Source organism: Elaeis guineensis, chromosome 3 (genome assembly GCF_000442705.2).
Source record: "Elaeis guineensis isolate ETL-2024a chromosome 3, EG11, whole genome shotgun sequence".
In the NCBI taxonomy this organism is placed as follows: Eukaryota; Viridiplantae; Streptophyta; class Magnoliopsida; order Arecales; family Arecaceae; genus Elaeis; species Elaeis guineensis.
This window is the reverse complement of record NC_025995.2, coordinates 91119509-91130971: the sequence shown is the minus strand read 5'-3', so window position 1 is coordinate 91130971 and position 11463 is coordinate 91119509.

Sequence of the window (11463 nt, the reverse complement as noted above, 5' to 3'; positions counted from 1 at the left end):
GCTCCCAATCGGAGTCGGAGACGAGCTCCCTTCAGCTCTATTTAAGGAGGAGAACCCTCCTCTCTCCTCTCATCGAGAAATCCCGGGGCAAAATGGCGGCAATCGCCGAAAATTCCTCACGGAGATCCGTCACTGTGCCGTCCAATTTCTCGCCGGAAAAGCTTCGCCGGCGACGGAGGTAAGCCTCCTCCCCTTCAACTCTTCTCCCCCTTCCTTTCCGTGTCGATGTGCATGCTCGCTGGCGACCGGAGTCGCCGGATTTTGTTGCGGAAAAATCTTCCTTTTTTTGCCATTTTTCCGTCGTCGGTGGTCACCGCCGACCACCGGTTTGGCCTCCTCTTGCCGCCGGATCGTCTCCCCTCCTGCCGACGGCCACCTCACGCTGGCCGCACCGTCGGCCGGCCAACCAACGAGGGGACCTCACGGTTCCCTGTTTTGGCCCAAAGAAACCCACGGGAGAAGAAGAAAAGAAGAAGAAGAAGGAAAAGAAAAAGAAAAAGAAAAGAAGGAAAAAAAAAAAAAAGAAAAGAAAAAAAAAAAAGAAAAGAAAAAGGAAAAAAAAAGGAAAAAAAAAGAAAGAAGAAAAATAAAATAATAATAATATAATAATATAATAAATAGGATTTTCTCTCCTCTCTCTTTCGTGAAAAAAAAGAAAAAAAAGAAAGGAAAGAAAAAAGAAGAAAAAAAATAATAAATTAATAAATAATGATATAAATAATAAAATATGAAAAAGAAAGTTTCTCTCTCTTCCCCTCTCTCTTCAGCCTGAACTAGTATTTTCTCTCTCTAAAATTGGACTTTCTCTCTCTACTTTCTCTCTCTAGAATCCTCTCTCTAGATTATTTCTCTCTCCTAAGATTTCTAGAATTTTGAGAAGAATGATGATGAATTTAAATGATCCTCGTGATGGATTTTTGATCCGTGATCGTCGGACGGTACACCGACATCCACTTTGATCAGATCAAGTATTTTTAGATTTTATTCTCATGATCTTATTGAATTGTCCACATGATAATTTCAGCATGATTTGATCTGATTGATCGGATTTGTTGAATCATATTGTCTGAAGAATCCAAGATGAGTTTTCTCTCTCTAGAATTTTCTCTCTCTAAAATTTTTTTCTCTAAAATATTCTCTCTCTTGATTGATTCTCTCTCTAAAAAGGTTAGTGAATGAAAAATTTCTTTTAAAAGTCTGATCTGATTCTAATGAAGAATCCTGATCCATGATTGTCAGACAGTGTACCGGCACCCACCTTGATCAGACCATGAATCTTTAGATTTGATCATCCATGATCCCGATCTAGTCATGACTTGATTTGATCATGTTGATTTCACCACTCGAGATATTGGACCAATCGTAATGCTGGATTGTGTCATCTGATCAATTCGAATTGTACCTCATGAATTCTCTCTCCTCTGATTTTCTCTCTCCACTTGATTTTATGAAATCGATAAAGAAACCTCGATCCTATCACTTCTTATCCGATTTGATCTGATAGTCAAACTTTGGATCGTTTAGATCCTAATTAGATTTTGATTAGATGAAATTAGATGATCGGACCCAGTCTAAACTGTTGAAATATGGTATTCGTATTCTTTCTAATTATTGAAATTGATTCTGTATAAGATTGTGGATGTTTGATCATGGGATATTGCGATATGATCTACGAACAAAATTTTTAGAAGAAAATTTATAGAATTATGTGGATTTATTGGAATGCTTTCGAGGTAAATCATGTTTTACTTTTTCTAGATTTATCGATAAATTATAATATATTTTTCTGACATGATTTGTGAAACGATGCATGAATTGGATGAATGGTATTTTGTTATGAAAATATCTTATTTGAAATGTTATGATGAAGCACGATTGAACATATTGATTTCATGATGCATTATATTGATTGATTTCGATACTACATGATTATATGTTTTATTATCAAAATTAGAATATGAAACATGATTTATGAAGAATTATGATATAAGAAACATTATGAATTGACAACCTGACTATGTAAAGGACCCCGCCAATGGGGGCATATACGTTGGCAATGGATTGTCCTGAGGGTTTATGTCGCCAGCGAGACCAGCGACATGTCGCCAGAGAGACCAGCGACAAACCACCAGCGAGACCAGCGGTTCCAAAGGACATGGCTGCCAGATGATTCGCAGCCTACTGCAAGCAGATACGCGGTATTATGACCCTGCCACAGGAAAAATATGGTCATAGCTCATGGTTGACGAAAAAAATTAAGAATGAAAGAAATTGAAATCTCGAAAGAAACTTGAATTTTCGAAAAAAAAGAAATAAATTTGGCATGAATTATATTGCATAATTAAAATTGATTTCGAATTAATGAACTATATATGCTTATTTTCTATAAATGATTATTTACTTATATGCCTGATGAAATCTGTTGAGAAGTGATCATTGCTTACTGGGCTGTCTAGCTCATTACCTTCTATTTTACTATTTTTACAGATGTTGAGGAATTAAGATGATACAAGATATGAATGGAAGAGTGATCAGAAGCAGAATCCTTATACTTTTATTTTAGGTTGAAAGTCTTATTGAATTTGGTGTAAGACATATGAATCATTGTTGAATTTATTAAGATATTAAAGAAGAAATTTAGATCGTTATATTTTGGATTTAAATTATTGACTAATTATTCCGCTGTTATTTTAGGATAGTTTGATAAGATGCCTTGCATGCTTATGGGAAGAGTTTTCTATGAGTATGCGGCGGTTGCCATGACCCTCGATTCAAAATCTCGGGTCGGGGCATGACAATTATAGTGGTATCAGAGCATAAGTGGATGAATTATGAAACATAGAATCAGATATTGAATGGGTGTTAGTGATAGACACCAGGACATTATAGTGTAGATCTTTGATAATTGTAGTGGGAAAAATATTTATAAATTTTGATTAAATATTGAGACTATGTATGAAAGGATCACAAGAGATTATGACATATGGAGTTTGAAATATGATGGATGATTTATTGATCATTATATGATTAGTTAGATTCCGATTGAAAGTAATTACAAAAGGATTGACATAAAATTTTATAGTACATTGTGGTTATTAATTTGATCATTGGTTATTCAAAGTGAATCGTAAGTTCAAATTCGATGTGAGGATAATATTATGATATTACTTCTAGTTGAGAAGTTGACTATTATTGGCAAGATAAAGATTTGATAATAAAATATTGTTCCATAATGAGCTAAGAAAGTTTTTTTTTATGGTGCTTGATTGGAATATTTATCGAAAGTGAACTTGGTATGTGGATCATATATAAAGTGGCATATTAGGATGAATGCATATTTGGAGATATTGCAAAGAAGCCTATTTCTTATTGATGAAATCGATTATGAGGTTGTAGAATATTCATCGTACTAGAATCTTGAATCATCATCTTTAGATCTAGATAATGGATCTTATTATGTCTCTTGGAGAGTATATGATGTGTATGAAATTTTAATTTAAAGATTTCGTATCTAAGTTGATCAAGAGATTTTCTGATATTATTGTTGAGATTGTTAATAAAAAATTGATATCTTTAGATTAAGATAAAAGATCTGATTTATATTTATTTCAAATTAAGGGATCACTACAGGAAGAAGGGCATCTAGCGACCCTTTTTTGCCGACGCTTTTGGAAAGCGTCGGTAGGTTGCGCTGACCTGCCGACGCTTTTAAAAAGCGTCATCTTTTAACGACGCTTAAAAGCGTCGTAAAATTTGAGCTTTGTCAACGCCGACGCTTTTGCTAAAAGCGTCGTTAAATAAAGCAAATGCCGACGCTTTTTTACGTCATTATGTAACGACGCTAGAAAGCGTCGTTAGGTTCGTTTAATACCCCCGATCTCCCGTGCCCTAATCCATCTACCGCCGCCCCTTTCCATCCATTCCTCCGCCGACCCCATCTCCATCGCCGGCAGCGCACCCGCCGTCCACGCTGCACCCGCCGTCCATGCCGCACCACCGTACGTCCGCTGCTCCCCTCTGCTGTCGCGTCCGTCGACGCTGCACCCGCGCGGTCCAAGCCGTACACCGTCCGCCCTCCCGGTAGCAGCCTCCCCACCGGCCCTCCTCCCCTCCCCCCTCCCGGCGATCGAACGGGCTTCCAAATTCTTCTTTTCTGACGGAGTTGTTCGCCGTTTGTCGGAGAAAGAAAGATGAGAAAACTTTGATCAATCTTTGATTCTGTTCAGTTTTCCTCCCTAATTTCCATTGAAGATGATTTGGTCTCTCTCCCGTGGGCTATTAAATTATTTTTAGACTGATCATTGATTGTGTGGCTTGACTGTTAGCGCATCATGATTTTGATAGTTTATTTGGTTATAAAAGAAAAATTTTTATTTTGATTGTGCATTGGTAGTTCGCACCTTAATCTTGATTTAGGTAATGGCAGGCACAGCATGAAAAAAATACGGCCAACTTTTTCTCTCGGTCATGACATTATAAGAAAGCATGTCTAAGAAAGCATTAACCATTTAAGTTTCTCATGCGTTAGGTTAGAATTGGCTGCTACTGTGAGAAGTAGTGGTTCATTTGGCACTTTACTATTTATTGAAGCATCTCCTGCCTACAAATCCCCTTGATTAGGAAAAACATGTCTCAAATCAAGCTTTGCACTGTTAAAGGAAAAGATCTACATAGTTAGATAAAAGACATATATAGGGTTATGGCTTACAATATATGCAGTCCAACTTGTACTAGCTGACAAAGCAAAAGACAAGCAACCGAACAGCTGCAATGCATTGTAGTCAAAGTACAATGGTGCATTGCTATATGAAGCTGCTGTTAACTGATGGCATCCAGTGTTGGCCTTTGTAATTCACATACTCCAAAAAAAAAAAAAAAAAAAGGAAAAAAGAAGAAGAAAAGAAAAGAAAAAAAAAAATCAAACTGATAGATCGTGTTTTCTTGAGCTCTCAATGTTGATCTTTTCATTGAATATTTAGGTCAATCTGGATGTTCTTTATGGAACATTTTACATCTCAACCGATTCATGATGAGATTCACCTACTAAAATCATATGCATATGCTGAACAGTAAGACTTTCTTAATTTGGTTAGATGTAGATTTTCGTGCATTACTGGTCTACATGTTAAATGCCAATGCAAATTAGAAGAAGCAATTCTTGAATATAGTCGCCCAATATTTCTCATCCTAATTAGTTAAAAATGTTAAATGCCTAATATGTCTGCTTCTAACAACACCTTAATCTACATCCTCTTGATGACATGTGGGACCAAGACAGCATGAGAAGGCTCATGTGCCAAAGAGTGCCGGTGATTCTAATTAGAGATGTTTGGTTAGGTGGCAATCCGAGTAGCAGCCAAATCTTAAACATGCGTCTAGATGAAGTTACCAATCATCTATGACATGCTGCAGGTGTATCAGAAGAAACAAACTCAAAGCACACATCACATCAGGACAATAAAATGCATAGGTGTTTGAGCTATGAATGGCATGTAGGAAGACCCCATCCTTTCAGTTAATGCTTGTGGTTTAGAAAAATAGATCATAGAAAACACAAGTCCATAACTAAATGAGATTAATGTCGCCACCTACCTGAGATGGAAAGCCCAATCTCCTCAGCATCCTGGCCTCCACTGTAATCCATCCCATAGACACTGGCACACCGGAACTCCATCTTGTTCTGTGTCAAAGTGCCGGTTTTATCCGAGAGCACATACTTGATCTGCCTCAAATCCTCATTTATATTCAATGCCCTGCACTGAAACTTGGAATTGGTGTTCTCATCAAACATTCCCTTATCTTGAACCATGAAGAAGGCCTGCCCCAATCTCACCAACTCCATGGGACATGCTAACATGCCACTTCATGGCCCTTTTCCTTCAACCCTTTTAATGAAAATAAAAAAAAAATACCATCCAATATATAAAGCAAAGTTTCTTCTCTCTCATTGCCATTTGCATATATGTTGAAGTATGTCTTATATTAATTAAAAGGATCTTTGTGTTATCATTTATACAGAGCATATCTGATCATCCAATATTAACAGGTCCATCAATTACTTCCTTTTTGTCCATCCAAATAATTAAAAATTAGATCTCTTTCCATTAATAAAACAATCAATATTGAAAAGACAATCATATGATTCTAAGTCCAATACTGTGTGCTGATGATTTCAAATAACCTATTATAATTAATTTTCCTACCAAAAAATATGATTGACTTGACTAAAATACCCAGACAATTGCAATCTGATAAGTATTATATTTGTGGTTTTTAATAGTATTTGTCATGCATATCATGTTTCCCACAAACATAAGGCTGAAATTGGATTAGATACTAGTATATCCAATTTTACATTCATTTTTTTTGACGGATACAAATATGAATACAGATATGATTGACTACAAAAATTCTTGTTCGTATCTATTTTAAAAAATCAAGAGTATCAAAATCTACTATCCAACTATTCTTTCATTTAATCTTTCTCATGGATATTTTTTTAGGATCAAAAAATAATTTTTGTACATTGTGAAAGGGTTTTGGATTGTTTTCTAAATTATTTTTCAATAAAATCTATTTTATGAAATATTTATTTATTTATTTTAAAGAAGTACCTTAACTCATTTATAATTTTTTATTTAATATTAATCTTTGATCAATCAGAGCATCGCAACTCATTTATGTCATCACCAGTTGAAAATTTAAGAATCTTAACCAAAAGAATGGACCATTTGGAATCACATGTAGGTGTTGGCTGTCTAATCCTCTCCTGTATATCATGTCCAAATAGATAATACCACATCATCCAAAGAGGAACATAGGTCCACCAATTTATTCCTACAGGCATGCATTGAAAACTTTCATAGCAATTGAAAGCAAGGAGTTCCCAACCACGAGGGACAGCCTATCCAAAAAAAAAAAAACTACTTAGCATGGATTTTAATTTTAAAATCCATGCTAAGTAGATTTTCATGGGTGTTTTTGTGATGGTTGTGAATTTCATGCCAGGCAATGTTAATTATGAATTAATTTTAAAAAAAATTGCATTGCATAGAAACATAGACCCATCTTTTGATTAATGTACATATTCTATTGTATCCGTACATTTATTTCTTTTTGTATGGATAAAAAAATTATGTACATTGATCAATTGATTGTCCAGTATGGACAGTTTGAAAAATGTGAGTAATTCTATAGGTCATTACCATAATCAAATGGTATGCTGAGGGTTCGAAAAAAATTTCGGATGGTATTTTCCTTTTTTCTTCCTATACGGAAGAACTAAGGGAAATGCTGCCGAAATTTTTTTCGGCTCTTGTTGCATATCATTTGATTTCTGTAATTGACCTATAGAATTAATGCATTTTCTGAATGGGATAGGACTTCTTTACCTATTAGTTGATGATAGCAAGCATTTACTATGTAAACTTTATCTAGCTGTTATTTTTTTAATTTTATGAAATGACTGATATTTTTTACTCATTGCATTAATATAGATTGTATAATTTTTTTTATTTTTAGATAAATTACAAGTTCGATCATTTTTATCCTACAATGGACAAAAGTTGGATAAATAAACCAAGGAATAGTAAAGAATATTTAGATGGAGTTCATGACTTCATTAAATTTGGTATGGAGAAAAGTAGTTTGAATGGAAAGATTTTATGTCCATGTCGGAAATGTGTAAATAGTTCTTCTTTAGATCCACAAAATGTTGAAGAACATTTGGTATGGAATGGTTTTTTAAGAGGTTATACCGACTGAATTTTTATGGAGAATCTATGTTGCCATCATCATGTAACCAACCCCTGACTCATTTTGGATCCACTAGCCTACAAGACAATTCTGCAAGAGATGATGATATAAGGGGTTTGATCACAGATGCTTTTGGATTTGGTGTTCAAAATTTAGGAGAATCCAGTAGTATACAAGAAACAGTTGGGATGTTTGATGGATGTACGCATACGGAACGTATGCATGTTGAGGAGCCTATACATACATCTAATGATGAGACAGCTCGTTATCACACCTTAATGAAAGATGCAGACGAAGAATTATATCCGGGTTGTACGAAATTTTTTAAGATTTCTTTTCTTGTACATTTATTTCATATAAAATATTTGAATGGATGGTCTGGAAAGAGTTTTACCATGCTGCTCAAGTTATTAAAGGATGCATTTCCATAAAGCACTCGTTTACCACATCGTATTATGAAGCCAAGAAAGTAGTAAAGGAATTGGATCTTGGATACGAAAAGATTCATAGTTGTCCGAAAGATTGTATGTTATATCGGGGTGAAAATGCTAATCAAGAGTCATGCAATGTATGTGGATCTTCAAGATGGATAACACAAAAAGAAGATCGAGACGATGTACTGAATGAATTGGATGCAACGAGAGTAAAAAGAAACCGGCCAAGGTATTGCGTTACTTTCCTCTTATACCTAGATTGAAAAAGATTTATGCATCATCAAAAACAGCTTCATCAATGAGATGGCATGATGAAGGACGTACAAAGGATGGAATGTTGAGACATCCAGCAGATAGTCTTCAATGGAAAGCATTTGATGTTAGGCATCCTGATTTTGCCTCTGATGTTCGCAGTATTAGGTTTGGCTTAGCTTCTGATGGCTTCAATCCATTTCGGACGCTGAGTTCTACCTACAGCACTTGGTCAGTCATTTTGATACCTTACAATTTGCCACCGTGGATGTGCATGAAACAATCATCACTTATCTTGTCAATGGTTATTCCAGGAGATAAGGGTCCAGGCAATGATATTGATATTTTTCTACAGCCTTTAATAGAGGAATTGAAACAGTTGTGGGAGGGTGTTGATGCATTTGATGCTTCCAACGGCCAAACATTTAAACTACAGGCAGCTTTGTTATGGACTATTAATGATTTTCTAGCATATGCCAATTTATCTGGCTGGAGTACAAAGGGACGGGTCGCATGTCCTTGTTGTGGAGATTCAACACATTCAATTTGGTTAAAACATGGAGGTAAATTTTGTTACATGGGACATCGTCGATGGTTGGAAGCAAATCATCCGTTTCGATTTGAGAAAGATTTGTTTGATGGTACTATAGAATTGGGATGTGCCCCTATTCCACCTTCTGGAACTGATATTCATAGACAAATGGATGGCATCAATTAAGCTATGGTAAGCACTCAAAGTCTTCTAAAAAAAGAGGAAGGGATGATGTTGAAAGCTCAGTGCACGAAGGGTTACCAGAGGAAGTCAGTATCAGTACTATAGATGCAGGGTGTTTCAAGATCCAGATAATTATTTTGAGGATGAAAATGAGGAAGACACACAGATAGCATCTACACAACAGCCCAGTAAACATTTATGAAAAAAATGAAGTATCTTTTTTGACTTACCTTATTGGAAACATAATCTTATTCGGCACAATCTTGATGTCATGCATATAGAGAAGAATGTTTACGATAATTTTTTGGAACATTTTTAAACCTTGAGGAAAGAGCAAAGATAACATGAAGGCACGTCTTGATTTAAAAGAAATGGGTATCCGACAGGAACTTCATCCTAAAATGCTTGCTAATGATAGAATTTATGTGCCTCCTGCATGTTACACAATGTCTGTTCGAGAAAAGGATAATTTTTTGGGAGTTTTGAAAAGTATCAAGGTACCTGATGGATATGCATCAAATATTTCACGATGTGTGCATCTAAAGGATGAAAACTTTCAAATCTTAAAAGTCATGATGGTCACATATTGATGCAAGATATTTTTTCAATAGCTTTAAGATCGTCATTGCCGAAACAAGTTGTTACAATTGTACTTCGATTATCGTCATTCTTTAAGGCATTATGTTCCAAAGTTATTGATCCTCGGAAACTTGATCAGTTAGAATCCGATATTGCAATTACACTTTGCCAGATGGAAAAGATTTTTTCTCCTGGATTTTTCACTATTATGGTACATCTGCTCATTCACCTAGCTTCAGAAGTTAAAGTTGGTGGACCGGTACATTATAGATGGATGTATCCTATTGAGAGGTATTATTGCAAACCTTAAATCTTTTGATAATTTTATTAGAAACAACAGCATACTGATATTTTAATAAATATTTAATTCTTGAAGGTATCTTGTGCGTCTTAAAGATTATGTGCGAAATAGAGCCTATCCCGAAGGCTCGATTGCTGAAGCATATATTGCGGATGAATGTTTGACATTTTGTTCAAGATATCTTCAAGGTGTAGAGATATTTTTAGTCGACCTCAAGGCATAATGACTTTATGGAGAATGCAGAACTGTATAAGTTCTTAACTGCTGGAAAATTTTTGGGAAGAGCTGAAAGTATTGTACTTGATCAAAAATCCTTAGCACAAGCACATCGTTATGTGTTACTTCATAGTGACATAATATCTGACCATCGCAGGTTAGTATATTTAAGGAATGACATCAAAATTTAAATTTTATATTAGATATAATTTCTAAATGATATATTTATATTTTATGCAGTGAATTTTTAATTTATCAGAGACGAGCCAATCATAACATTCGTCCTAATGCAAGGATTGAACAGCGATGGTTGGTCGAGTTATTCCCTATGTGCTTTCGAATCAGGTGTGATTTATATTTAATTATGGGATATATTAATTTTTGATACATATTTAATATCAGATAACTCAACAGCACTTCGTCATATCATTTTTTTTTAGGTATCAAAGATGATGGAGACAAATAATTCAGATGAACTAATAGCTCTTGCTCGAGGACCTAATAAGATTGTGAATAGATATAACGGTTTCATAATTAATGGCTTTAAATTTCATACTAGAGAACGGAGAAATTTAGAAAAACACAGAATAGCGGTGTTATGGTGGAAGCGGATGAAAATCCTATTATGGTGCACTTAAAGATATCTATGAGTTGGATTATTATAAAATTTAAAGTAGTACTGTTTAGATGTGATTGGATAGACATAAACTCACCAAGGGGTTTGAAACAAGATGTAAATGGATTTACACTTGTAAATTTTTCAAGGTTGATACACACTGGTGTGTTATTGAAGGATGATCCATTCATTTTTTCATCTCAAGCTCGTCAAGTATTTTATGTACAAGACGCAAAAGATAAAGATTGGTTTACTGTCATCAAAAAAAACCTAGAGACTTATATGATATGGGAAACTAAGTGGAGGATGATGATGATGACACTTATACACAATGTATGCCCTACAATTTTGTGCCAGCTGATGATTTAAATACTACGACGATGTTGGTTAGAACAGAATTTGAAGAAACACTACTGCTTGATTGTTACTGGTAATAATTATTTATGATGTATATATTTTGCATTAATTATTGTGTTATTTTACTCCATATATTAACTGATTCTACCTTTTATTTATATAAATGCTAGGTGACATCATGCGTCGCAGGGGACGATATGCTGGTGTGCAGTTCCAGTTTTCACAGACAGAGGCCGGT